We start from the raw sequence: 25,958 nt of genomic DNA, 5'->3' as shown, positions 1-25,958 counted from the left end.
AGTTCTCTGAGCTGCACGGGACTGGACAGATGGGGCTGGATCAAGGGAGGAGCCTGCAGGGACAGCCCAAGAGATGGGATGTGACATTGGCTGGCATGCATATATATATATATATATATATATATGACACTAGCACATGTATATACTCACGCACACAGGCATACACATACAGACACACACAAATACAGGCACACAGCCACAGCCACAACACAGGATACACATACAGGACACAGACAGACACATACACACACACACTGACATGCACATACATGCTCACGTGCACACAAGACACAAAGACACATAGACACTATACACACACACAGGCACACACACAGATGATACACATGCAGGTACACATATGCGCATACAGCCACACACACACACAGGCACACACACAGATACACATGCAGGTACACATATGCACATACAGGCACACACACATGCATACACACAGACACACGCACACACACATGCATACTTGCACACACACACCTTTACCATGAGCACCTTACTGAAGACAGACATGGCAGCCCCAGCTGGCAGGTTTAGTCTTCTCAGCTCTCATTGGTGCAGCAGATCCTGTTTTTTTGAATTATTTCATATGTAACCAAGCATCTGGCCTGTTATGGACACTTATTTGCTGAACTGAATGAACAAAGGACTTCATATCCACACAATAATCATGTGTCAGGTCTTAAACTACTGTACAGAAAGAGAAGTGAAGAAGTTGGGTAACATGCCCAGAGGCCACAGCCAGCAGAGGGACTCTTCCAGTGTAGCCTCTCAAACCAAGGATTGGGGTGTCCATCCTCCAAACATCTATAGCTAGGGTGGATGTAAGGTTTCCAGGCCTTCCAAGAAATGCTCTTCAATGGTCTCACTCAACCTGGTGCCTGGGTGTCTCACTATGACATGCACTCTGGCAGCCCAGGTTGGGGCCAGGAAAGCAAGCTGGGCGTTTAGGGTGTTTCTCTGGGACTTCGGTTTCTCGGCTTGTGTACAACGTGGGACTTAGGAGTTCCTTTCAATTCTGACCGTCTGTTAGATGACTCCATTCCCTGCCAGGCTTGCTGACCCCAATGCGACTTTAAAGTCAATCAGGCGCAGGATTCATACAGCTGGCCTTCTCGGCAGATACCTCTGTCCTGGGTGTTCAACTGTCGGTCTTCAAGGGCAATTCTCCCAACTGTCTGAGTCCTAGACGGTATCAAGCTGTTGTTAAGTAACTAAGTGAGTGGCCTACAGGGTTTGGGCCCTGCCTGCTGTCTGGTGAAGATTTATTTGATCATTTTACAGACAGTGTTTGCAAGCTGTAGTCTACTGGGTGTGTACCACAGGGAAGTAGAAGGCTGAGACAGAACAATATGACAATGTAAACACATTGCCACTGCGGGAAGAGCCTGCTGGACGCAACACACATGGCTCCAAGACACAGACAGTATAGCGCTCTCTCTCGCTCTCTCTCTCTTTGTGTGTGTGTCTGTGTGTATGTGTCTGTCTGTCTGTCTGTCTGTCATCCTTCTCCTTGAGTGAGTGACTGAACTGTGAGCTGTTATTTTCCGGGTTCTTTCTGGAATCCTCCACAGCAGGTCACTTACATGGTTCATAAAGGATGGTGGCACAAATAGCAAGGTAAATGGAGGCCTGTTTTCCAGACTGGTGGCGTGAGGCGGACAGCTGAAAGCAGGAGGCCAAGTCCCATCTATGGGCGAGGTATCTGTAAGCCTAGCTGACTGAGGACTCCGAAAGAGCAGGTAAGAGGCAAACGGTGGAGTTTTCAAAACGCCACTCAGCAGGCGATGCACGTGTAACGGCTACGTGAGCTGGGCCTGCACCACACTTTCCATCCCCACCACCACAACCTGTCTGTCTGGTTAGCTACAGAGCCTTGAACAGACATCCTCAAGACCACGTGCTTCTCTGAGACATCTCAAGAGCCAAGGAAAAGAAAGACAAAGGGTTTTGTTTAGAGCTAAGGACACCGGGGACACATTGTCAGGATGCAGTCCAAGAAATGTCAAGTCTGAAGGTAATGTCAACAACCCAGAGAGAGCCATCCTTCCCTGGCACCCCTGTGCAAACCTATGATGAACAATAATGCCATCCTGTGGGGCTGAGGGACGCCTAGCTTCCTCACCAGGGGCGTCTCCATCCCTGACAAACAGCTACATGGCAGCTTTGGGCCAGCTGTGGGCTAGTCCCAGCTCTGATATCAGCCAGGTGCTTCATGGTCCCCTCACGTACTCTGCTGCTCTGGCCCTTCTCAGGCCCCCACTGTGGCTCCTGCCAGGGACTTTTGGGTTACTGTATCCCAAGAATCACCGGTGTTCTGAGAAGGGATGGGTGCTGGAGAGGGACAAGGGAACTGCCAGGTAGGAGCCCTGGCATTCACACCTCTCTTCAAGATCCTTGGCCTGTGGCTTGGTTCTGAAACTAGAGAAAACCCATCTCCGAAGCTTGAAGCTTGGTCTTTGTCCAAAACCACTTATAACAATCTTGTTGTTTTAAATTTTGGAGCCAGAGGTAATGTTAGACTCTCAAGTGGGCCGGAACTCTTTTTTTTTATCAGCTCCAGTGAAATCAACCTACCACAGTGGGACGTCCGGACCCTCAGCTCTGCGACAAAGCAGAAGTCTGAGGTGGCAGTGAGACTTGGATATAGCTGGCAGACCCAGAGCCTACAGCCTGTCTCTGTTGTCAGTCATGTGATCCGGTGAAAACCCACAGGAAGTCAGTGAGCAGACGTAGGGTACAACTGTAATAATTTTATTACCACAGACGTTCGGTGAGATTTCCAGTTTCCACCTCAAGTCTACACTGATAGCATCAGACACCCAGCAAGCACCTGGCAAGGCCCCAGGAAGTTAATGCAGTTTACAATCAAACGGCTACTCAGCACGCTGAAATGAGTTTCCTGAACATAGTAAGTGGCTTAGACAGTAGATGGTGGCCGCTGGGCCCAAGGCAGCCAAAACTGGCTGGCAGCTGTGTGGCCTTGGACCGACCGGGCAAGTCGCTGTTGACGGGGCTGGTTTATGGTGCCTGTTCAGTGGAAAAGCGGCCTCATGAGCCTGCCACAGGACAGCAAAGGAAACGGTTACCTGTGAAGTTCACAGATGCACTACGGGATGTGGGGGCTCTAGAGCCTTGTGTGACACCCTGTGTGAGACCATCTGGTTGTGCCTTCTCCCCTTCCTCTACTGTTACTTAACGATCACGCCTGGGCGCTGCATCTGGGGCTGTAGAGGGAAGGGGAGTCATGCTCTGTGCAGACCTGAGGACTTCAGCAGCAGTCACGGGGGCTGGCGGGGCATGGCAAGAAGGAAGAGGAGACCCTGGGGGACTCTGGTTGGTCCTGCCTCACACGGGGGGCAGACGAGCGGGGCTGGGCAGATGGGAGGGCAGTGAACCGACACACTCGGAGGCACCGGTGATGCCATCAACCCACCAGATTCTTGGCTGAGCAAATGAAAGAATGAGTTGCACATGTGTCAAGATGCAGCCACCGGCAGCAGGAGGACAAACACTAAGTCCTCTGGGAGTAAGCCAGCAGGCACAGCCCTCGAAGCTCAGAAAGGGCTTCACCACCTGAGGGTCTCCAGTGAGCCTATCAGCTGTTCTCACACGGTTTCTGGCTCTCAGGAAGAGCGAAGGATCTACTCCTGGCACTCGCACGCTGACCAGAAAATTGCTGCTGCTGTTGTTGTTGTTGTTTGATAACACTTTCATTTTTAGAAATGCATTTATTATCCTAGTTTTTGATATTACATTAAATTATGACATTCTCACACATGTACACAGTGTACTTTCTAGCCAGAACTTGAGGCTCAATGAGTGAGGCCTGAGAAAGCATCCCCTCTGGGACCTTCTCTAAAGGCAGAGGCCCAAGGGCAGGAGAGAGGCTTTTCTTTGTCTTCGGTTCTGAATGTCTCATTTCTGAGTGCCTGTGGGTGCCTGGAGCAGAAAGAGGGTAGGCCCCGTGACTGTCGGGGCAGAGTGGAACTGGCTGGTACCGGGTGGCCAGCAGCTAGAGACGAGGCAGAAAAGCAGCTGCACAGGCATCCCCGAGAGCCTGGTGTGCACGGCAGGGAGAGGACAGTTCTTTACCACAGGGCACTTGGAGGGGTAGCTAAAGCGGCCCGTGGCTCACTGGCTCCTGAGAGGGAGATATGGCCAGGGTATTCCAGCTCAGAGGCTGCAGGGAGAACACTTTAGAGGTACACAGGACAGAAGTTTCTGCAACACCCGTGTCACAAGCTGGCCCAAAGGGAGCCCAGGAACAACCACAGTGTGCCTTGTCTTTTGAGGGGTGCTTATCACAGGAAGGAACCCAATGCTTGGATGGAAGCGGGGAGGGAGGGGCTTGCAGGAAGTTGATGTGGTGTGACTGAAAGACGTAAAGTGCACCAGGTGACCACACACCCAACACATGCACCCCCTAGTACCTAAGAGCATGGGGCTCAGTGAGCAAATGACAAACACAGGAGTGGGACGTATTAGTGAACAAATCAGAGTCACTCACAAGGGCTGGAGATGGCTCAGCTGTTAAAGCACCGAATGCTCTTACAGAGGACCTAGGTTCGGTTCCCACCATCCATGCGGCCGTTCACAGTCACCTGCAACTCCAATTCTAAGGGATCTGAGATCTTCTCCTAGCCTCCATGGGCACGAGGCGTACACGTGGTGCTCAGATACACGTGTGGGCAAAATACTCACACCCATGAGATACAGGCTTGGAAAGGGTCCCGAACACTGGGAGAGTTGGTGGGCAGTGGCCTGGAGCCATCTGTGACCAAGTGAGCCTTATGAAGCCATGCCACCAATCACCACCATGACTGTGCCACTGGAAGACCCTCCCCTCAGACGATGGCCACGGTATGAAGGGCGATGCCACACTGCATATGGCTCTCACTTGTCTTACAGACGCACCAGTTACGAAGATCAGGGGACAAGGTGAGGGATCCCATTCTCAGCGACCTCTCGGATTCCCACTCAGGTTGCAGTGTGGGTAAAAACAGGTGACCCAGGGCTCAGATGTACGCCCCCACTGCTTATCTGCAGTCATCTGTCTGCACGCTCTTTTGCTAGACTAATTTGTGGAGTGAAGAATTAGAAGCAGGCTCTGATTCATATTTAGATAAATTCATGAAAAATAAGGAACTCTGCCGTATTTGAGACGTGTGTACAGGAAGCTACGCATTAAGGGATGTGCAGCGGACGATGGGACAAGGACAGACAGAAGGCTGTGGTGGAGGCTGGGTGCTGTTATCAGGTGGGGAGCCAGCCTTTGCCGTGTATGTCGCAGAGGTATTTGGAAAGGGAATCCTGCTAAGACAGTCTGAGATAAGACGCTGTCTCTCGTTCTTAGGCGTTAGCTTCTCTGAACAGTCTTTGGGTTTAAGTGGTAAGCAAATCTGACGGTCTCTACGTTCCCATAGGAGCCTCCTCACTGTTAGCAATCCTATCTTGGTTATTCTTTATCAAGAAGAAGTGGCCAGCATTCCTCAGTGTCCATCTCAGCAGGGGACTCTCCTCTGCTCACAGGAGGAACAGCCTGCTCTGGAAGAATGTGGAAAGCTTCCTGGATGCTAAGCCAGTGATGCCTCTTCAATCCGTGAAGAGACAATCACACCGACCCCCACTTTTGGATGTGTGAGCTGTGGCTGGAGCCTGCAGCACCATGAATGCCAGCCAAGCTCTGCCACTAACCCACAATTTTTGGGGGGCATGCATAGGCTTCTGAGATGTGTCTCACTCTGTAGCCTCGACTGGTCAGAAACTCTGTGTGTAGCTCAGGGCAGCCTTGAACTTGTGGCCATCTTACTGTCTTAGCCTGCTTAGAACTAGAACTAAATGTATGAGCCGCCATTCATTGTTCCAAAGCCACAGTTCTGACATTTTATGGCTCAAAGGAGGGAGGACCTTCCCCTTTGTGTGTCCCCTGAATGTATTTCCCAGTGACCCAAGTGAGATCCATGTAGGCTGAACCCGACCTGTGGGTCCCCGCCTGGTGACCATGATCATCCAACACAAGTCATCTCTCTAAAGTCAAAGCACGTCATGTGACTTGTTTACATTTTCAAAGCCATGAGGACCAACAAACCTCAAAAGTTGTTGTTGAGCACCACTGACTGGGCTGGCCCTAGGAAGCAGACAGCAAGGCTGGGTGGGTGGATATAACATTCCCTCTGGGGGTTCCCTAAACACACTGGCAAGTCACATCCATTTCTTCAGCAGCTGTCACCTCTGCTCCTAACTCCCTGAAACAAAGCAGTCAGCCACACAAGGGATCAGGGAGCAGCAAAGGCACTTAGGACACCCGAAGAAGCTGTTAGCATTGTTACATTGTTAGTATTGCTGACCCTGCTTTCAAAACAAAGTTAGAGACAGGATCATAAACAGGGCAGGGGATGTCACCACGGATCAAATGCGATCCAAACACCAGAGGGCTGCCAGCAAGGGACTGTCCTTGAAGAAGCCCAGCGGCAGAAGTAGCAGCAGTGCCCATAAGGGGAAACAATGCCTGACTCCAGCTATAAAGCTGGTTCCTTTTCATTCACAATTCCTGGGCAAAGGGGCAGAGCCAGCTGCGTCTAACCTTTTTGATACCTTTTTGATACCGTGACACAATGCTGTCAGGGTGGAGAACTACACATCAAATTTTAGAAAAAGCGAACAGCCCAGGTTTAGGATTCCGTGTCAGCCTGCATACTTGGCTCTCCCAGGTGTGAGGAATCTTTCCTCTGTGGGCTAGCAGGGTAAAGACTGGCCTCAGATCTAAAACCAGGGGTCTGGACTGGCGTCTGAGCCATCAGAGACTTGACTGCACCGTACAGACCCTCTAATTGTTGACAAAGGGTATTAAGCATTTTCACATCTTACAGAAGGCAGTTTCATGGCAGAACACGCCTTGGGTGGCACTCAGCTGGCACCCGTTGCAGAGAGGAGGCAGCTGCATGCCGTGAGGAGGGCTGGTCTCTGGGCCCAGTCTTCCACTGACTGCTCAGATACCGACTGTAGGGTCACACAGGTCACCATAGGGTCACACAGGTCACCATAGGGTAGAACTGCAGGATAGGAGCCAGGAGGAACCAGGCAAGGAGCTGCCATCCTCAGGGCTGTCACTGTCTCTATGTCGTAGCTGTAGCATGAGGCCATGGAGGTGAGCGTGTTAACCCAAAACATCAACTCAGGGCCAGGGGCTTGCGAGCTACTGTGATGCGCCACCATCTACCAACCAGTGTAACACACATCTCTGTGATGCACATCTCTGAGGTGGACTGGAGGTGGCAAGGGACGGGTAGTTGGCGCTGAGTGCTCCCTATGGCAACTCTCCTATTTACCAGTTATCTGGAGCTGAAGTAGGTGCACTGCTGGGGAAGCCCCATCTTTATCGTGAGCAGCACCCTCTGCCATCTGGGCTGTGGACGGAGGAGGCCAGGCTGTGGGAGCTTTCTAGCAGGCGCACAGACACGGTCAGGCGCACAGCATCACCTCCTTGACAGAGTTACCTCATCTGCAAACGATTACAGTTGCTGAGGCCGCTCTAAGCCGTGGAGAGAACGAGGCTGGAGAGTGGCCAGGCCATTGACGTGGTTCCTGTAGGCACGCCGTGCTGGCTGGACTCAGACCTTGCCCTGCTTCGCTACACGATGCTGCAGAAGGTGGCGGGGAGCCCACACTCTGCCTGGGAGGATGGACAGCTAGAAAGCAGCACTCCTCTCCTGTTTTGGGCGCTACCATTACTTATTTTAAAGCAGTGTCCGGGAAGGCAAGGGGAGCACCTGCAGACAGAGCACGCAAAGGCCAGCACTCTGTTCCAAAGCGCGGCAAGTCACGGTTTACAGCGCGGGCTCCGGCTGCTCTGAATCCACATCTGTCAATGCAGACGGATGCACTGCTGATCCTTCTCGGTGCTCACAGAACCACCGTGGGTAATTCAATTGCGTCTACACTGCAAGCGTGGAAATGAACAAAATTGGAATTTACCTTGAAAATAATCACCAAACATCTTAAAGGACCTTTCAGAAAGGAAATTCTGAATTTAAACAATTAACTTACTATATTTTAGGAATGGGATCTAGGAAGCAAACTATAAAAGATTCTTTTATTTGGATTTATTTAGAGTAAGAAATGCAGAATACACTTTACTGAAAAGAATCAATTCTGTTCTGTTTAAACTTAAAAAAAGAAAGAAAGCTAACCCGACCAAACCCCCGCCCCCGTCAAAAACTGAAAACCAAGGTGCGAGCGTTAGGTGACCCTGAGAACCAGGATCTGCCCAGCAGTGAGGTCCAGCATGAGCTGAGGCCTCAAAAACATTGCTCAAAAGACAGAGGAGAGGAGAGGGATCTGGGCTTATCTGGGGGCAGTTTACCCTGCGGGTACATCTACAAGTCCCGGGAGTCCCCAGGCAGTAAAGCCGGCTCTGATAAGGAAAGGTGCTGCAGGATAAAGGCCAGGAGATTGTTCTTGCAGGGCCGGGTCTGGGAGTCTGTGTCCAGCCTCTGTGTCATGGTTCATCACAGGGCGATGGTATTTCAAAGTGGGGTCTCTGCGGGTCGGTGAGGTGGTGAGGGATCATGAGTGGGAGCAGTGACTGGTAAAGGAGACCCTTCCTCCCACAGCGAGGAGGGAGAGAGCCAGACTCTGCAGTGCCTTCAACTTGCACTTCAGCTCCCAGTGCTGAGAGAAATTAAGCTGTGTTTATAAGCAGTCATCCAGCTTCTAGTATTTTGTTTAGAAGCCTGAACAAACAAGACAAGAGATGACCTGTGGCCCTTTCCTTCTTTTTATTAGTTATAATATCTATATATCTGGCTGAAGGGCTTTTATCACTTACTTATGATTACGCTGTGATCCTAATCAAATGGCCAGTCCTTGGCTGTCTTGTTGCCTGTGCTGGCGGTCAGAGCTCAGTGGCAGTGCGAAGTGAGGATGCAGTCTGCCCTTTGCTGCTCTGTGGGGGAGGGGACCTTACAGAATGACCGCAGGCCGCACATTCCCACTGAGCACACTCCTCTGCACACAGCAGAGAGGAGAGCTCAGTGAACGGTGTAGCCAGTGCCTGCTCTAGTCACTGACTGGCCCACTCTTCCTTTCATCTACCCAACTTCTTTCTTTTGAATTGATAGGGTGACCTGAATTCTAGATATAAATCTCATCTGAATATTATCCAACAGGTGAGAATAAATTAAACCGCAGGGTGACCCTTTGTACCATGAAAGCATCTGTTAAAACTGTGAGACGAGACATAGCCTGGTGGTGGCAGCACACGCCTTTAATCTCAGTACTTGGGAGGCAGAGGCAGGCAGATTACTGAGTTCGAGGCCAGCCTGGTCTATAGAGTAGGTTCTAGTATAGTCAGGGCTATACAGAGAAACCTTGTCTTGTAGGGAGCCGTATTGGATTTGGGCCTGGCTGCTTTGTAACTGCATGGCCACAGTTAAGATTACTGCCATAAAGTCATGGGATTGTTGGACAGAGGCCTCTCCCATGTATTTACGGCACAGGAAGAAAAGACCAAGTAGTAACACCCGGTGTCTCCACTGCATGACCTCTGCTGAGCCCGGCTGATGCATGTGGAACTGACACACCTGGACCACACCTGGGTGGTGGTCAATTTACTTCTGCCTTTTGCTCCCTCAGCCTTTATCCTTGAGATTTAGGGTCTTCCCGGATTTCTCCCTAATTAATTCAGATCTCGTAGTCGGTCTATTGCTACCGAAGTCACGAGCCAGGTAGTCACGAGGCAGGGTTTCCCACTGTGCTTCCCAGATATTTTCTACCTGGAGACTTGGGTATATAAGTGGTGAATAAAGCTACAGGAGACTCTTCCTCCTTCCTCTCTCTGATTCTCTTCCGCTCTTCCTCCTTTCTCTCTCTCTCTCTCTCTCTCTCTCTCTCTCTCTCTCCCTTCCTCTCTTCCTCTCCTGGCTTGACACGATAACCTCTGTGTGTGTGTGTGTATGTGTGTGTGTGTGTGTGTGTGTGTGTGTGTTTCTTTAATCCCACAGGCTTTTGCCCGATTCTCGGTACCGTGTCGGTGCAGGCGCCAATACTATCTCAAAAACCAAAATAACAAAATCCAAATTCAAACAAATCACCAAGCAAACAAAACCATTACCACCAACATCAACAAAACCCTAAAACCCAAATCAGATTAAAGACACGGTATTTACAGGAGAAGTCGTTAAAGCATTCTGCAATGTGACATGTGATCTCTTAGGTGTCACACAGTAATAGCCAACTCTGGACCATGCACTTGAGGGTCTCTACAGGTTGGCTACACGTGACCATGAGAGGTTTACTTGCTCTCTTTCCTCACAGTGACCACCGGCCTCTTCATAGAGGGAGTCCCCAGGTCCTCTGTGTCACTCATGTCTGCATTCACGCATCACAGTGACTCTGACATGGTCCTGAGAGGAGGGCATTAGGAAGGTTCTGTGGGCAGAGAGGATCATCCAACTAAAAAGAGGCTCAAACTCCTCACACAGGGCAATGAGGAAGTATGAGCAAAAAGGCTCAAAATGGAACGCAATGGTAATGTAGGAGCCCTTGACAGACCACCGTGACGGGACTGACAGAGCCTCCATATCTGCAAAGGGACAGACCACTGTGATGGGACTGACGGAACTTCTGTATCTGCAAAGGACAGACCACTCTGGTGGGAATGACAGCTTCCGTATCCATGAAGGCATGGATAACCCAGGTTTGGTCAGAAGACAGCCACCACAACCTTTCCAAGACAGGGCAGGAGCCAGGGGTATTCCCAGCACTTGGAGGTGGAGCGTCAGGAGTCAAGGCTGGTCTCAGACTACAGAGCAAGTTTGAGGCTGAAACAAACACACAAATGAACAATCACACAACAACAAAAGATGAGGTGGTGGCAATGAGGCCTCATGGAAGCCCAGGAAGGGAGAAATTAAACAAGCTTTGAGGAGAGGAAGCAAACAAGGGTGGTGGCATGTACATAAGGACTGGACATGTGTGGGGGAGGGAAGGACTAACAGACACGGACCAGAGGCAGATCACATGGGGGCTGACAGCCAGGAGCTCCGGGTATGTGGAGTTCGGACTGCAGCATGAAGAGAGCCTAGATGACACTCAGTGCTGTGAAGTGAGCTGGACTGTGACAGGAAGGCTGGAGTAAAAAAAAAGTCCACAGGGTTTGGAGGTGAAAGTCCCTAGTGGAAGAACAAGGAGGGATGAGTGCCCAGACCACAGAGAAGGACTTAGGAGACGGCAGAGGGAGCGAAGAGCTGACTAGCAGGGATGCCGCAGGTGCAAACCCACACACCAGGTGTCTATCTTTGTTACTTTGTTTCTCTCCAGGAGCAAAGACAAACAGAATTCCCTTTCCACTGAGGTTCTACTAACGTGCTCTAGCTCTCAGATGTGGTTTCTGCAGCCACCTCTGGGAGAGGGTCCTGTACAGCTGACTTCATGGGGCCTGATGAGGTGCCAGGGGACCATGGCCTGGAGCCCAGACTGAGCAAGCTGTCTGAAGGCTTGTCAAACTGCAGTTCTCACCATTTCTAAGCATGAGAAGACAGTCTGAGGGGACGCCTCCTCTACTCTTCTAATACAGTTCTTAGTTCTGCACTTTAATCTCAGTTCATCAGCTCTGCAAACATGAGGCTCAGTAACAATAGGAACAATGGCTTAGGAACAAACACAGACTCCTTGCCACGGAGATGACCTCTCTGCACATTTATCCCGTTCCCACTCAGGACCCGCTGACTAACATCCTTGTCAGTCCCCAGGCCTTGACCGGGAGCTCTGGGGCTCTGTTCTCTCCTGCCTGAAGGGAAACCAGCATACTCACAGACCTCACAGGTAATGTTGGGGACCAGAGGCATAACGCACCAGAACTATCGGGCTTTGTTTTAGCATACAGCCAAGCCCACACCCCATGCACAGCACACCAGCTGCTCCAATGCCTGTGTGATTTGGAAGGAAAGGGAATCCTGTGGCACAGAGGGATGACAGACCCCAGCTTAGAAAACCTGACTCCACTTCCAGAGCTAGCGTGGAGCCATAGTAGGAGCTTTATGATGAGCCAGGAGAGCCATTTAGACAAGATGCCTTCATCTGAGAAAGAAGGCAACAGAACTCACTCAGGGGCCTCCTGTGTGGACCCTGCCCACCCACTGCCATCAGCTCCACCCTCACTGTCCTTCCTCTGGGGCGCAGCTAGACTAAGTGGAAACCTAGTAACGAGGCTTGCCCCAAAGCACCCCATTGTTAGGACAAAGGTGATAGAAAGAGGACAGGCAGGTACGCAGCACACTGCACACACACATACACCCACTCACCCCTACTCACACCCACCCACTCACCCCCACATTCATTCACACCACCTACCTACATCCTCTCATACTCATCTACCCACCCACTCACACCTACCTAGCTACCTATATCCCCTCATAATCACCCACCCACCCACCCACTCACACTCATGCCCACCCACTCACATTCACGTCTACCTATCCACTCACACTCACACTCACTCACACCCACCCAATCACACTTACCTACCCACTCCCACTCATATCCACCCACCCGCTCACGCCTCTCCACCCCCCACCTCTCACTGTCATACACTCTCCTCCAAGGAATCCCCATGGAAGTGGCTCACTTTCTGTCCAATGGCCCACACTAGACACGGGCTGTGGAGGGCAGGCCAGGTTAGGAGGAAGGACAGGACACTTCGTATTCTCATCTTAAAAGTCCCTCAATTGCTGCACACCTGGGCTAGTGAGAGGTTCTGTCCCCCACCCCACCCCCCAAGACAGAATCTTCCTATTGTGTAGTTTTGGCTGTCCTGGAACTTGCCACGTAGACCAGGCTGGCCTCAAACCTGGCAGAGATCCACCTGCCTCTGCGTCCTGAATCCTGGGATTAAAGGCGGTGAAACCACATCCAGACCAGCCCACCTCTATAAACGGGAGACACTAAGTAGCCACTCTCAAAGACTATGTTTTTAATTATTTTACTTCTTAAGAATCAAATTCATTTATAAGCCCATATAGACTCATACAAATTATATGAAATTTAATCAGAACAACTTCCATACCTATAAAAGTAGTCTCCTAGAAAGATTCTAGATTGGAAACATACATTTCTGATTTCAGAGCACAATGTGACCAGGGCACAGCTGGCTGCTAGCATGTTCAAGATCCTGGTTCAATGCCCAGCATTAGAAAGGAAGGGGGGGCTGGGGATTTAGCTCAGTGGTAGAGCGCTTGCCTAGCAAGCTCAAGGCCCTGGGTTCGGTCCCCAGCTCCGAAAAAAAAAAAAAAAAAAAAAAAAAAAAGGAAGGGGACCGAAAGGATGTTTTACGAAGCCATCCATGAGAAGTGGAACCTCAGTTACCCTGAATGGTCCCCCTTCGCTCTCATAGCCCTGAAGGAAAATGTTGTGAAACACGCAGACCTCTGTGGCGGACATGTCATTCTGAAACACGCACTCTAGCTAGGTTTTCCACAGCACCTGTTCATTTGCTCAGGAGACCAATGGGAGAAAATGTAGCATTAACTCTCTGAGGGTCACTCTGATTTTCACCTGTGAGTATCTGATTAAACCAACTTGAGAACACGATCTTGAGAGGGTGGGACCTGCTGGGTGCACAGGCAGGCACAATCACTGGGACCTTCCGATTCCTGTGTTTGCCTTGCAAACAGGTCCATTGCCCAGCCAGGACTGCAGCTTATCTCACTTCCCAGCCCAGCTGTGCGAGCTGCACCTCTGCTGAGGGTTACAGGGCGAGGTAACAGTAACTCTTGGTCACAGCACGGCAGCTTTAAACACTGCCCATAAGCAGTGCCCTTGCAGAACACTGTCTAGACAAATTATTTCCTCAAACTTCTACTCAGTTGTGTGACTTAAGCAAGCTGTGTCCTCTCGCACGAACTGCTAGTGTTTCCTTCTCTTTCAGCCCCTATTTCCACACAGCCCAGGCTGGCCTCAAACTCATGATTCCCCTGCCTCACTCAGCCTTTGTAGTGCTGGGACTGGAAGCATTAAGTACCACTGGCTCATGTTCTCAATTCTGAACATACTGAATGGTTTCAGATATCTTAGAAATTATTCTTTATTGCTAGATCAGAATGGTAACTGAAAAACAAAACCATTTCAACTGTTCACAGACAAATCATGTTTGTATAGCGCTCAGAAACGAGGCTTGCCATGGCTCGGTGGGTAAAGAACTTTTGGTGGGAGTGAGTGCGCTGACCTGTAACACCCCCTCCCCTTTTAGTGGCAGAGCTGATTCTTGAACAGGCAGGTAAGGAGTAGCCTGCAGTTAAGGAGGAAGTGTAACATAATAAAAATGTCAGCCAGCAGTTAAACATTACCACAGTCACGTGTGCAAGCGCAGTTGCAGCTCTAGAAATACTTGTGCTAGGACACAGAGCTTCCAGGACCACACACCTGAGTGTAGCCCCTCTGAGGCCCAGACAGAGCAGAGGGGCTACTCCACAGGCCACTGGCCACTCTTTCACTTGGGAAGATATTCTGCCAGTCAGAGAGGGAGTAGTCCAGAGAAGAGTCCGAATGAATGGACACAGATCATGAATGGACATACATCACAAGTATCAGCCATCAAAGCTCATAGTGCCAGCTCTCTGTGTAAGATCAGTGAGGAGCAGGTCATTAGCAATAAAGGGCTATCTAGCTTTTTGAAAGCAGTTCTGGGAAGAACTTAAGGCTGAGAAGTGTCATTGTATCTCTGACAATGAAGTTCAACAGAGCATGGGTGTCACTACACACGGTGAAGAATCCTGTGTCGGGGCCTGCACTGGTTCCTGCTGGACTGGCGTGACTGCTGTCAATCAGTTCTCATTTTCCTATATTTAAAAGAATTGAAATGGACGGTTCAAGTGTTTGTCTTTTCTTACCATCCACTCTAACGCTGCCAAGCAGAGGATTATGTGCACACTGCCTGTGGAGGCCAGAAGAGGGCGACAGATCCTATGGAAGTAGTCACAGATGGTTGAGGGCAACAACATACGGCTGGGAACTGAACCCAGGGCCTCCAGAAGGGCAACAAGTGCTCTTAACTACTGAGCCACCTCTCCAGCCCTTTTATCTACTTCTTTAAGAACAAAGGATGCAGAGACCGGAGTCCTCGGTGACTTGCTTTAAACCACCGAGGCTGGAGAAAGGACACCATCCAATATTGCTTCTTTGAAATAGTAACAGAGGGGTTGGGGATTTAGCTCAGTGGTAGAGCGCTTGCCTAGGAAGTGCAAGGCCCTGGGTTTGGTCCCCAGCTCCGAAAAAAAGAACCAAAAAAAAAAAAAAAAAAAAAAAAAAAAGAAATAGTAACAGATTCAACATCCTCTGTTCTCTGGGCAGCTGGAGGTGGGAGATGTTAAGACAAATCAAAGCAACCAAAACTATGCAAACACGCTGACACTTAGCTGCTTTGCTAGATTTGAAAATCCCATGCAGTCCTCGAATTCTGACAAGAACAGACATCAAGACCAAGGAAGTGGGCAACCCGGCTTCCTCTCTAGGAGGGATTACATACATTCCAAACCATCTCTGTGTTTTCACATGCTCAACTCTATACACTTGGCATGAACACATCTGCATAGAATCAAAATGTCTTTTCATTAAATATGCAACAAAAGAACCTTTAAAAACCCGGGATCAGGAGGAAGGCTACAAAGACAAGTTTTCAATTAAAATATTGATAAGAACAAGAATATATAGTAAGGAAACATGGGGGGAAATACAATAAATTGGTTATGATCTTCAAAATCAGACAGCCCCGGCTCAGGCTTCTTTAAACCACACTAGTGAAATATTTACCTGTGTGCAGGGGCGCCATGTAGTTCAGATGAGGTAACTGAGTTCTGGCAGTTATTAACACGCTCATGAGAATTTGAGTAAACTGTAAACTACTATAGAGGAAATCATATTTTAAAGCAAGCATGCTGATCTCGCTATGATCCTTTCTAAAATAAAACAGCAAATTCGCCACCAAGGAGAGCACTCGGCAGCCGCCGCGCTGTCTCGGAGGTCAGACAGGGGCCTTCAGCCACCTCTGGGTTTAGTACTTCCCTTGTCGCCCTGAACGAGGGCCTTCACATTTCTCAAGAGAGCAACGGGGCCTGGGACTGCCCCAACTTTTCTTCAGGGTCATGACCTCTGCAGACTTGTAAAAGTTCTTAAGAGACACAGAAAAGCAGCAGTCAGATGTGTTGTTTTCTGTCCCTTTCCTGGCTAATGAGGACAAGTGGCCCTCAATTTTCACTGCTGTTGACGTACTAACTTGTAGCAGTTCTTTTAAGTTGTGGCTTCTAATCTATTATGGACTTGGGAACCAGATGGCTAAGCTTGTTAAAACCATGTATTAGGCGAGGAGTGTCAGGCTTCAGTAAGAGGCTCATGGCCTCTGTTTTGACTCTTAGAATCTATGGCCCTAGCTCCTGCCTTTGTTCTGGAAAAGTGAGGCAAAGAGGCAGAGGCTGCAGGAGCCCTGGTCACAGAGCTTGCAGCACTGGGGATAGAGGGCACCCCAAGGGCATCAGGAAGTGAGGGAGAAGAGATGTGAGGGGTGCACAGCTCATCCAGACCACACAGCTAGGGTGGCCCTGATTCCTGCTTTTCCCCTCAGCACCCTCCCGCCTCCCTCTTCTCCCTTTCCTATGGTGGTGGTTATAGGTCTGGATTGCCCCCACAGGCACTTCGACTTCCATGCAATCAAGGGCTCCCCAAAGCACCCCAAAGCACCCCAAAGCATGGCAGCTTCCTCCCTTGCTTCTGATCCTGCCACTCCTCACCTGTGAACAAGAACCAGGGGTAGGGAAGCGGCTTCTCTGATGCTCCTTTGGAAACCAGAGCCTGCTGAGCAGAAGGGCCCTTTAAGACACACAGCTAGCTGAGCAGCCTCGGTTGCTCAGTCAGTACTGGCTGAGCAAACAATGGAAAGGCGAGACAATCCCCAGTGCAAACAGTGGCTTTGTGAGAGAAGAGCATTAGCACCTGGGTGCTGGAGAGAGCTACTCAAGGTCTGAGAAGAACTGTGGGAATACCATAAATAAACAGGGGGACGGGAGCCCTGTGGTTCATCATATATACACTGTTGGCATCTGGAAATCCCTAGTCCTGGGCTTGGGGCTCTCTCCTCAACACTACTGCTAACCCTGAGCCTGTATGTGGGACGTGGAGGGTGTGTAGGGGGCTAAAACACTTGCTGGGTTTTCACTCGGAGACCGTACAGGAGCGGTCTGGGGCACAGCCCACAGCCACCAAGGCAGGGCTTTAGCACGTAGCCTCGATTATTTTTCACATGTGTATCAGGAGAAGAACTCCAGACACACACATTTGCTAAGACTGACATCTCACCTTCACGGGTGGTAGAGGTGGAGGTGGAGGGGGTTATGAGAAACAAGAAAAGGAAGTAGACGCATTCTTTGAACATTTCCTCTAATGCCCGTTATTAATAAAAGACTACACGTTCCTTTCCAAAAATATGGCCTTCTGCTATAGACATAAAACGGAATGGAGAAAAACACGATCATCCTCCAGAAAAGGTAACCACCCACTTCAGCCTCCTAACTTCTGAGGCAGCCATTGAAACTGTGGACACAATGATCTAATGAAATTCAAGTTCACAAAAGCTTACCCCCCAGTGATGAAAAGTGGGATGAGTCACTCATTCACCCTTCATGGAGACAGTGAGCCTCTGCAGAGCTCAGATGTGAGCAAAGCCACCAGCTGGCACAGGCTAAGTGTTGGGTTTGTGACCAGGAGCGCATCTGTAGCTAACGGCAGCCAAGGCAGACAAGGTTACACTGAGAGCAACTTACCTTGGAGTCCAAGGTAATCAGGACAAACAGCGGATGGAAAGACTCCAAAGGAGGGAAGAGGGTCAGAGAAACTCATTCCTAAGTTTTATCAAGTGCACATATTAACTCTCTCATATTTAATGGCACCCAAAGGACAATGGGAGTCAGACTACAAAGGGACCCATTTATAGCGTCCTGTCATACGACTATTGAAAATTAAATAAGGCTGTCTCTAGCTGCTACTGCTATCAATTAGCCAGCAACCACTTCCACAGTCCTAATGATTGCCACATGCACGCTGTACGTTACCTCTGGGCCTGCTAATTCCAAACACAGGAGGCTGGAGCTGGAGACGGCCCTGAACAGTCAGGCCTACAACGGCAAGCATGAGCCACCATTTCTGCCTCACAAAATGAAATGATTCCGTGCGTCAGAATATTTTGGGTAATTTAGCCTAGTTCCTCCTTAAACATATGAACTAGATTATACACTTTGTAGTAACTTAACCTTCACTCACCCAAGTAGTTTTTCTGCCCTATAACCACATGGGCCTCTATTTCTGCTTCGTCTAGTTTTGCAGTTTAAAAAAAATGCTTGCTGGGCCAAGTGACCAGGCTCTGCTGACAATACAGTAATTTGTGTCATGGTTGAAAGCTTTCATTTTTGGAAGTGAGAAATTAGTCTTGTGAAAATGTCACTTTATTCTGAGAGATGACTGTGCCAATATGAAGTAAAATCCCATTCTCAAGAGGTCATCTTTGGACATCTGTGAGCCCAGCTCCCTGGGTGCACTTTCATCTGTCTCACACTCCTACCCTCTGCCACCCTGTACTGCTGCGGCTCTCTGGGGACAGAGGCCAGCAGTGTTTACTAACGACAAAGAGTTAATGCTTCTCCTGGACTCTGGAAGAAACCAGATTTTGTCAGTGAGGTTTGGCAATGTGAGAAACCCTGTAACCAATTTCATTTCCTGTCAAATAAATGGTTCACAGGAGAAAGTTGGCCAGTGAGTTTGGGAACTTTACTAAAAGTCTCCTTCGAGTAGTCAGTGTGTCTCTGCTTATCACTGAGGGGTTGGGCGGCCCGGTGAACAGGAGGCAGCTAATCTCGTTCAGTCTCTGACAAGGCAGGAGGGTTAGGGCTCCTCTAAGAAAGGCCACCGCCTAGGCCTCCTGACCATTAGACAATGCTTTTTTAACCTGCAGGGCTCCGAACATCAGTCTGTTAAATGACATTAGAAGAACAGGCTTAATGTCTTCGCCATTTTAACCTAATCCCCTCATCCAGCCTCAGATGAAACAACGTGAGACACTGGTTTAGAGGAGAGAAAGGCAACAAATAGCCAGCTCTGTAAGAGGAGAAACACAGAGTCTGAGGAGTTCTGAGGAATACAAAGTCCCTCAAAGTGCTGAAACACATCTATCCGAACCATGAATGAACACCCTCCTTAAGGATGAGACCTTTTATACTTGAAGCTGAAAATGAGCATCTCTGGGTTTAAGCAAACTAAAACCCAATTTTCATAAATATGGTTCTGCACACTGTACTTACACTAAAAAAAGTTAGAACACCTTCATATTAATTTAGAACTGGTAAAAGCACACATTTAAAATGTATTTACCAAATCTGAATAACTTTCTGTCAAAGGTTAAGCTGACAGATTTTACATACGCACTCTGGGCTTGCTTACAAAGTATGCACAAGTAACCCTTAAAGCAGCCAAGTGAGCACGACTAGGCGGGAGGAGGGCAAAGTCTGAAAGAATGGCTTCAGGCCCTTAATTATCCAAAGTAAGGCAAGCACGTCTGGATCTCGAGGACTTGCTGGTGCAGGCAGGCCTGCAGCTCATTAGTCTCCCCACGGCACCAGGGATGCAGTCCAGGAGGGCAGAGCCGGCTCTGTTCACCAGTGAGCAGATCACAAAGCAGAGGAGGGAGTCACAGCAGCCTGAAGCTTCCTCCACTTCAGCCACATCATCCACTTCCATCGCTTTGTGACCGACCACAAACTGTATTCTTTATTTCTATTTTATATTCTTGGTGACACTGAGAGGTGCAGGCTCCAAGCTCAGACCTAGGGAGTCAGTATTAAATTTACTTTATTAAGGATAAGTAATTTGATAATGAAAAGGAAAGACCAAAGAACCAGGAAGTTCCTGGGTTATTTAAAACTCATCCGAGGAGCAGTGCTATCCAGTCATGTGAACTGAGGATGCCCACTACACTGTAGTAGAAAGAGCGAAAACAAACATCTATTCTGTTTATGAGCCACCTCCAGCTTTAATAATCAACACGTATATTAATTGTGCATGGTGCTGAAAATGAGCAAAACTGAAAAAACTGAAGGGCTCAATTTAAAAATAAGACTGATTCCGTGTGCTAGGACTTGCCAGTCTCCTAATCTGAGAAGGGCAGTCAGCACGGCCCTGCAGAATGGCTACGGAGTTTAATGGCCAAAAGGGAATCTGAGACCTCTAATTAATGTCCAGACCTGTTTCTTGTAAATATTCTGCAAAACACATGAGTTTCTTATATAATAAATTCCAGAGAACTCAAAACGTTTTCTGTTTCTTCTGAATGCATCTGCTTCCAGACTGTCTCAGATTCAGAAGGCAGATGGGGCCTGTGGTGAGGGAGACAGAAGAGGGACACTCAAGGGACCATGCTGAGCTACCTCAGCAAAGCTAGGCTCATGGCTCTGAACAGGAGGCTATGAGGAGCCTCAGGGGAGGCAGCTAGGGCAAGGCCCTTCAGGTACTCACTAGCAACAAATCAGGCCAGCAGCCTGGCTTGGGTTCTGTCTCCTTCCTGGGGAAGACTGACATGTTTGCAAGATCTGGACACGCAAGAGCATGAGGCACTCATTTATCAACAGAGTAAGGGAAAGCCCCTCTCCCTATCTTTTCCTTCCTTCTGGGTTTGTGTTGCTGTTAAGTCCAGTATCATCCCCTGTGAGGGCCAAGGAATGAGGTCCTAAGGGGGCGGGGGTCATCCTGGTTGCCAACAAGCTGGAGTGCAGAAGGTGTTTTCCCATGACTCAGTGTGGGATTGTCCCTATGTCTACCATCTTCCCTTACACTCTCCAGGGCTGTGTGTGTATGTGTGTGTGTGTATGTGGGGGGGGGAGAAAGGGGGGGAGAAAGGGGGGGAAGGAAGGGAGCGAGGGGGGAAAGAGAGAGAGAGAGAGAGAGAGAGAGAGAGAGAGAGAGAGAGAGATAGATTTGTGCATGTGTCCGTGTCTGTACATTCAGATACCATAGTTGGACATGTCTTCCTCTATTACTCTCTACCTAGTTATTTAAAACTAGTTTTAAAGTTTACATGTACATACATAACACCCACACACACCCACACATGAACACAGCACATGTGTATGTATATAGAGGTCAGAAGACCACCTCTTTCCACTATGTGTGTTTTGGGAATGAAATTCAGATGTCTGGCTCGACAGTAAGCACCCTTAGTGCTAGTCATCTTGCTGGTCCTTCCTCACTTTTTGAGACAGTAAGATGGTGCTCTCTTACTGAACCCGGAGCTCCCTGGCTTAGTTATGCTGGCTGGGTGGTAACCCACACCCAAGGGATCATCCAGGCTCTCAGCCCAGCCTGCACTGGGGTTACAGGTGTGTGCTCCATGACTGTGGGTACTGGAGATGGGACTCAGGTTCTCATCGTACAGTGAGCACCCAGCCCGATGGCTCACCTCTGCAAGGCTCCTTCTCCCGGTTTCACTCAAGGACTAGGGTCATGCAGACGTGCATGCTTGTGTCCCTTACAGAGCCCATGAGGTCCAGAGCACAGCACACACTCTGGAGCCTTTCTTATGAAACTGACGAAGGGCATGAACAAGACTACAGAGAGGTGTCTGGTCTACCCTGTGCTGGGGCTGCGGTGGAGGGTGGATGGGGACCTGGGTAATGTGCCACAGGATTCTCCAAATTAAGAATTCAAGACGTTTACCACCGTGAGTTGGAAAGAAGAGATGCCCATTGAGGCTGCGAGTGAGGGAGGCCGAAGGGAGCAAAGGCTGTTTGTTCTGTTTTAGAGAGGAAATAATCTATGAAGTGCTTTCCAGTGGAAGATATGATGATTATTTTCTGCTCTATTCTGGCTAGTTTAAAGATCTGATCTAACCTCTAGCCCCTCCACCCCAACACACACACTTCAAAGCCTGTCAGCACTTAACTTCCGGTGTTGGTGGTGGGCAGGCGCTCCTCTATGTGAGCAGGACACTTGAGGAAACGACATTGAGGAAACATTTAATACAGCAAAGCCGGGCAAACACACAAACAACCCGCCCTTAGCGTTCTATTCCAAGCAGGCATTTGCATTCTGGGGGATGTGTTTCCTCTTATGTGAGTACATGCTTCTAAACATAAATATGAGCACACTCGAAATCATATGAGAAATATTATGTTTTAACTTCGAGTCTGGAAGACATATTAAGGAAAACCTCCGTGCTGCTCTACTTCTAGACACACAAGTCACTTCCGTCTTCTGGTGTACGCTTCATGTTGCAGAGATCATGCACAAAGTGAACTCTGGGAACGTGTGTCGAAACATGCTCAACATACATGTTCAAGTAATTCACAGCTCTGCTCTAGCAGTAACTGCGGGGCTGTTTGTTTAGAGACAGCAGTAATGCAGGATGACTTCTCTGGAGACATCTGGCTTTTACGTAGTTACCACATAAAAAATGTAGTAATGGTACAAAGCCCAGACTGCGTATATCCTGAAGACATTTGTGAATCGTGTATTTTGCTTTTAAGATAACCCTGGAAGGTACTATGAAACCACGACACTAGTTACTGCCAGGGGTGTCCCCGGAACATCAGAGGTGGCAGATGCCAGGCGTGCACTTCTGCCGCCAGCCCTGAGCACCTCCTCATAGGCCTGCTGCTTCGATGGGAAGCTTGCTGCTTGACTGGAGCAGCTCCCTTCTGAGGCTGGCATTTCCACAGCTTCTATACGGGAACTAGTGCTGGGCTGTGTGAAAGGACCCAGGGAAGGACAGTCCTAGTCTGCCTCATGTGCTTCCCTGTTAAGACCCGTGAACTCACTTCTCCGGGTGGCCAGGCACATGGCACCCTTTGTGGAATGGGGGCTCTGCAGAAAGCCATGTTCCTTGTGGGTGATGCTTTCCTGCTCTCCAATTTTAGAGCTAAGACTGTGGTTTGCTAGATAATCGAGATGAGACATTCTGAGGCCCCATCTTTGCCTATCAAAGTTATCACACAAAATCCACTAATTCTGCCAGGCTGTGGTGGCGCACCCCTTCAATCCCAGCACTCGGGAGGCAGAGGTAGGCAGAACTCTGTGACTTCAAGGCCAGCCTGATCTACAGTGAGTTCCATGACAGCTATGACTGCTCAACAGAGAAACCGGTCTCAGAAAACAGACAAACATCCACTAATTTCAGGCACAGAGCAGGACACAGTGCTAACGGCCCCCTCTGACTCCCTGCACACTTGCTTCCTGTCACTCACTGCCTTTGCTGGCATTTTATCGATTTCTGATCATCTAATTCTAGTTTAGTTTGATGATTCTAATTTTACAGAAATTAGTCATAAAGCTCAAAATAGGGTACACTTAGGTAAATGTGCCATACACACTCAAAATCAAGTGCATTCTGCCACCGTAGGATGTTCTATAAATGCCAATCAGGGGGAGGTGGCTGACAGCGTTTCAGAGCTCCCATGTCTTTGCTGACTTTTTCGGTCTAGTTCTTTATCGGTTGCTGTGGGAAGGACGCAAATCTCCAATAAGGACAGTGGGCAGATCTGTTCCACCCACCTGTCAACGCTCCTGTCCCAGGATTCTGAAGTGTTATGTGTACACGCGTACTTCCCGCGGCCGCACATCTCTTGGAACTTGCTTTGCTCTGACGTGATGTGCTAGGGACGCTGGCTTCCTGTCTACTTGCTTACATGCTCTCTTTCCTTCCATTTGCTTTCTCTTTTGTTTTTAGCTTTATCTTATGTGTATGGTTGTTGTGTTCACATGTATATACACACACCACTTGTATGCATGGTCCCTGCGACGTCTGGAAGACAGTTTCATATCCCCTAGAACTAGAGTTACAGATGGCTGAGTCTATGTGTGGGCTGGGACTTGAAACCCAGTCCTCTGGAAGAGCAAGCGGCCAGCGATCTTGGCTGCTGAGCCATCTCTCCAGCCCCTCTCTCGTTGACTGTCAGCCCAGTTCTTATGATTAAGGTGCAGCTTCGCAGACGGCTTATTGCCGTGTCCTCTCTCATGCATCCTGACAGCTCTTCCTTGTGAATGAGCGCTTGGGGGTCTGCTGCTTATTGCAGTTGTATCTGCCATCTTGTTTTCAGTTGTCTTCTTGTTCCTTCGTTTCTAGCCTCCTTCCTTCGTGACCATGTGCCATCTAAGTGTTCTTCACAATGCCACTTCTTTGGTTGGCTTTTAAAAACACTGCCGCCGCCACCACCACCACCACCACCATCACTAGTGTGTGCCACGGCTAACTCAGGATGACCCTGGAGGCAGCTCTCTCCTTCATCTTCACATGGCTCCTGGGATTTAGTGCTGGTCACCATGGCTTCCACAGTGAGGCACCTTACCTGCTGAGCCATTTCACTGTTTTTTTGTTGGCTCTTGGGTTATTCATTTTTATATAATTTCATATCAGCTGCTGTGACTACAAAACAGATCTGTAACTTTTTCATCTTCACATAGATGGTGTGAAATATAAACTCATATATAAACTCCATGCAAACTCATAACCACACAGGTCCATATCCCTTCCCTCCCCTCCTTTGTTCTGTAGTTTTTACATCAGGTTCATCTACAAACATTACCACCTTGAAAGACATGGTGTGCTTTTGTTTTAGGAACCTACACAGAGCACACACGTAAAATCAGGCGAAGAGAAGGAAGACAAGGGACGAGGATGTGAACAGAAAACCTGCAGTGACCTGGGCATTTACCAGTCCTTGTAAACACTCTCCCATTTGGACAATCTGAGCTCCCATCTGGTATCTGCTCAGCCCTAAGAGCTTCCTCTAGCATCACAGAGCAGGCGGGCATGCTGCCGGCCACTCTCCTTCCCCTCAGAGTCTTCAGTTGGCTTTCTCCCCGAGAGGTCTTCTCACCTGACAGGGAATTCTGGGTTCATGCTTTTTCTTTTAGCACTTTAAAAAGTCTGTCCAGCCTCTCTGAGGCCCTGTGGTTACCCACGAGAGCAGGGATGGTAACCGTCCAGTTGTTTGCTTCTACAGACCTGTGCCAGCCTGGACTGCGGGGCTCTGTTTGGTGGCTCTGCACTGCTGCTTGTCAGCTGTTTAGACAGCAGCACGTCTCAGAATGAGGTCCCTGTGCTGACCCAACTGCTCGCTGTTAGCATCTCAATCTTAGACCTCGCTCTGTCTTTCCCCCATTTGGGATTTGTGTACAGTTTCCATTGCTTGCCTAAGACATCTCATCTCTCTACTGAAATTTTCATGCATTGAAAACATGTGTCATCTATGAAAAAATGGAGAAGCGTTATTAGTAGTTACTTCAAAAATCCTTGTCTGTAAGTTCTAACATCTGGTTCATCTTGGGGTTGAGCTTAATTGATTTTCTTTTATGTAGAGAATGTGTTCCATTTTCTTGATTCCTTCGAAGTCGGAAAAATTTGGACTGTATCCTGAATAAAATGAATGTTAAGTTGTTGGGAGTCTCCGTGTTTTGAGCAGGCTCTGGTTTCTGGGCAGCCCTCCCCCATCCTTGACTGGGACATAAGAGCTGATTTTGCAGGTGTAGATCAAGGTCCAGTCGTGGTCGAGGGTCTCGGGGGCTCCTCTTTCTCTTCTGTGGCTCCTCCACGACTCTTAGGGTTTAGGACTCTATGTGCCTTCCCTTACTGATTCTCCAGGCCAGAGAGGCTGTCACTTTCCCATGTGTTCCCCAATTCTGCTGTGTGGGCACAGACTATAGTTAGACCAAGCTTTCAAAAGGGTAGAGAGACAAAAACACAGGTTGCTGTTTCCCGTCTTCCAGAGCGACAGCCCTTCCAGATCTCCAGGACTGCACTTTAGGTCAGTGTCTTACATACTGCTCAGGAATCAGGCCGACATTTGGAGGAACACAATCTGGGACCTGTCTGGCTGCCTTTTGGGGTTCTACTATTCTCTGCAGCATCTGTCTTTTTC

General features: G+C 49.1%; 1 protein-coding gene and 1 long non-coding RNA gene across 14 annotated transcripts in view; one reads left to right on the top strand and one right to left on the bottom strand.

The window, feature by feature from the left end:
* Window positions 1-25,958, bottom strand: part of Dym (dymeclin) — a 296,172-nt gene that overhangs the window by 5,099 nt on the left and 265,115 nt on the right. The gene's annotated exons all lie outside the window — the stretch shown is intronic.
* On the top strand, window positions 10,291-11,604 carry LOC134482962 (uncharacterized). The gene is made up of 2 exons (XR_010059739.1): window positions 10,291-10,711; window positions 11,335-11,604. It is a non-coding gene; the product is annotated as an uncharacterized LOC134482962 (long non-coding RNA).

Source organism: Rattus norvegicus, chromosome 18 (assembly GCF_036323735.1).
Source record: "Rattus norvegicus strain BN/NHsdMcwi chromosome 18, GRCr8, whole genome shotgun sequence".
Taxonomy (NCBI): Eukaryota; Metazoa; Chordata; class Mammalia; order Rodentia; family Muridae; genus Rattus; species Rattus norvegicus.
The sequence above is the reverse complement of the archived record's forward strand: the minus strand, read 5'-3'. Positions and strand labels throughout refer to the sequence as shown.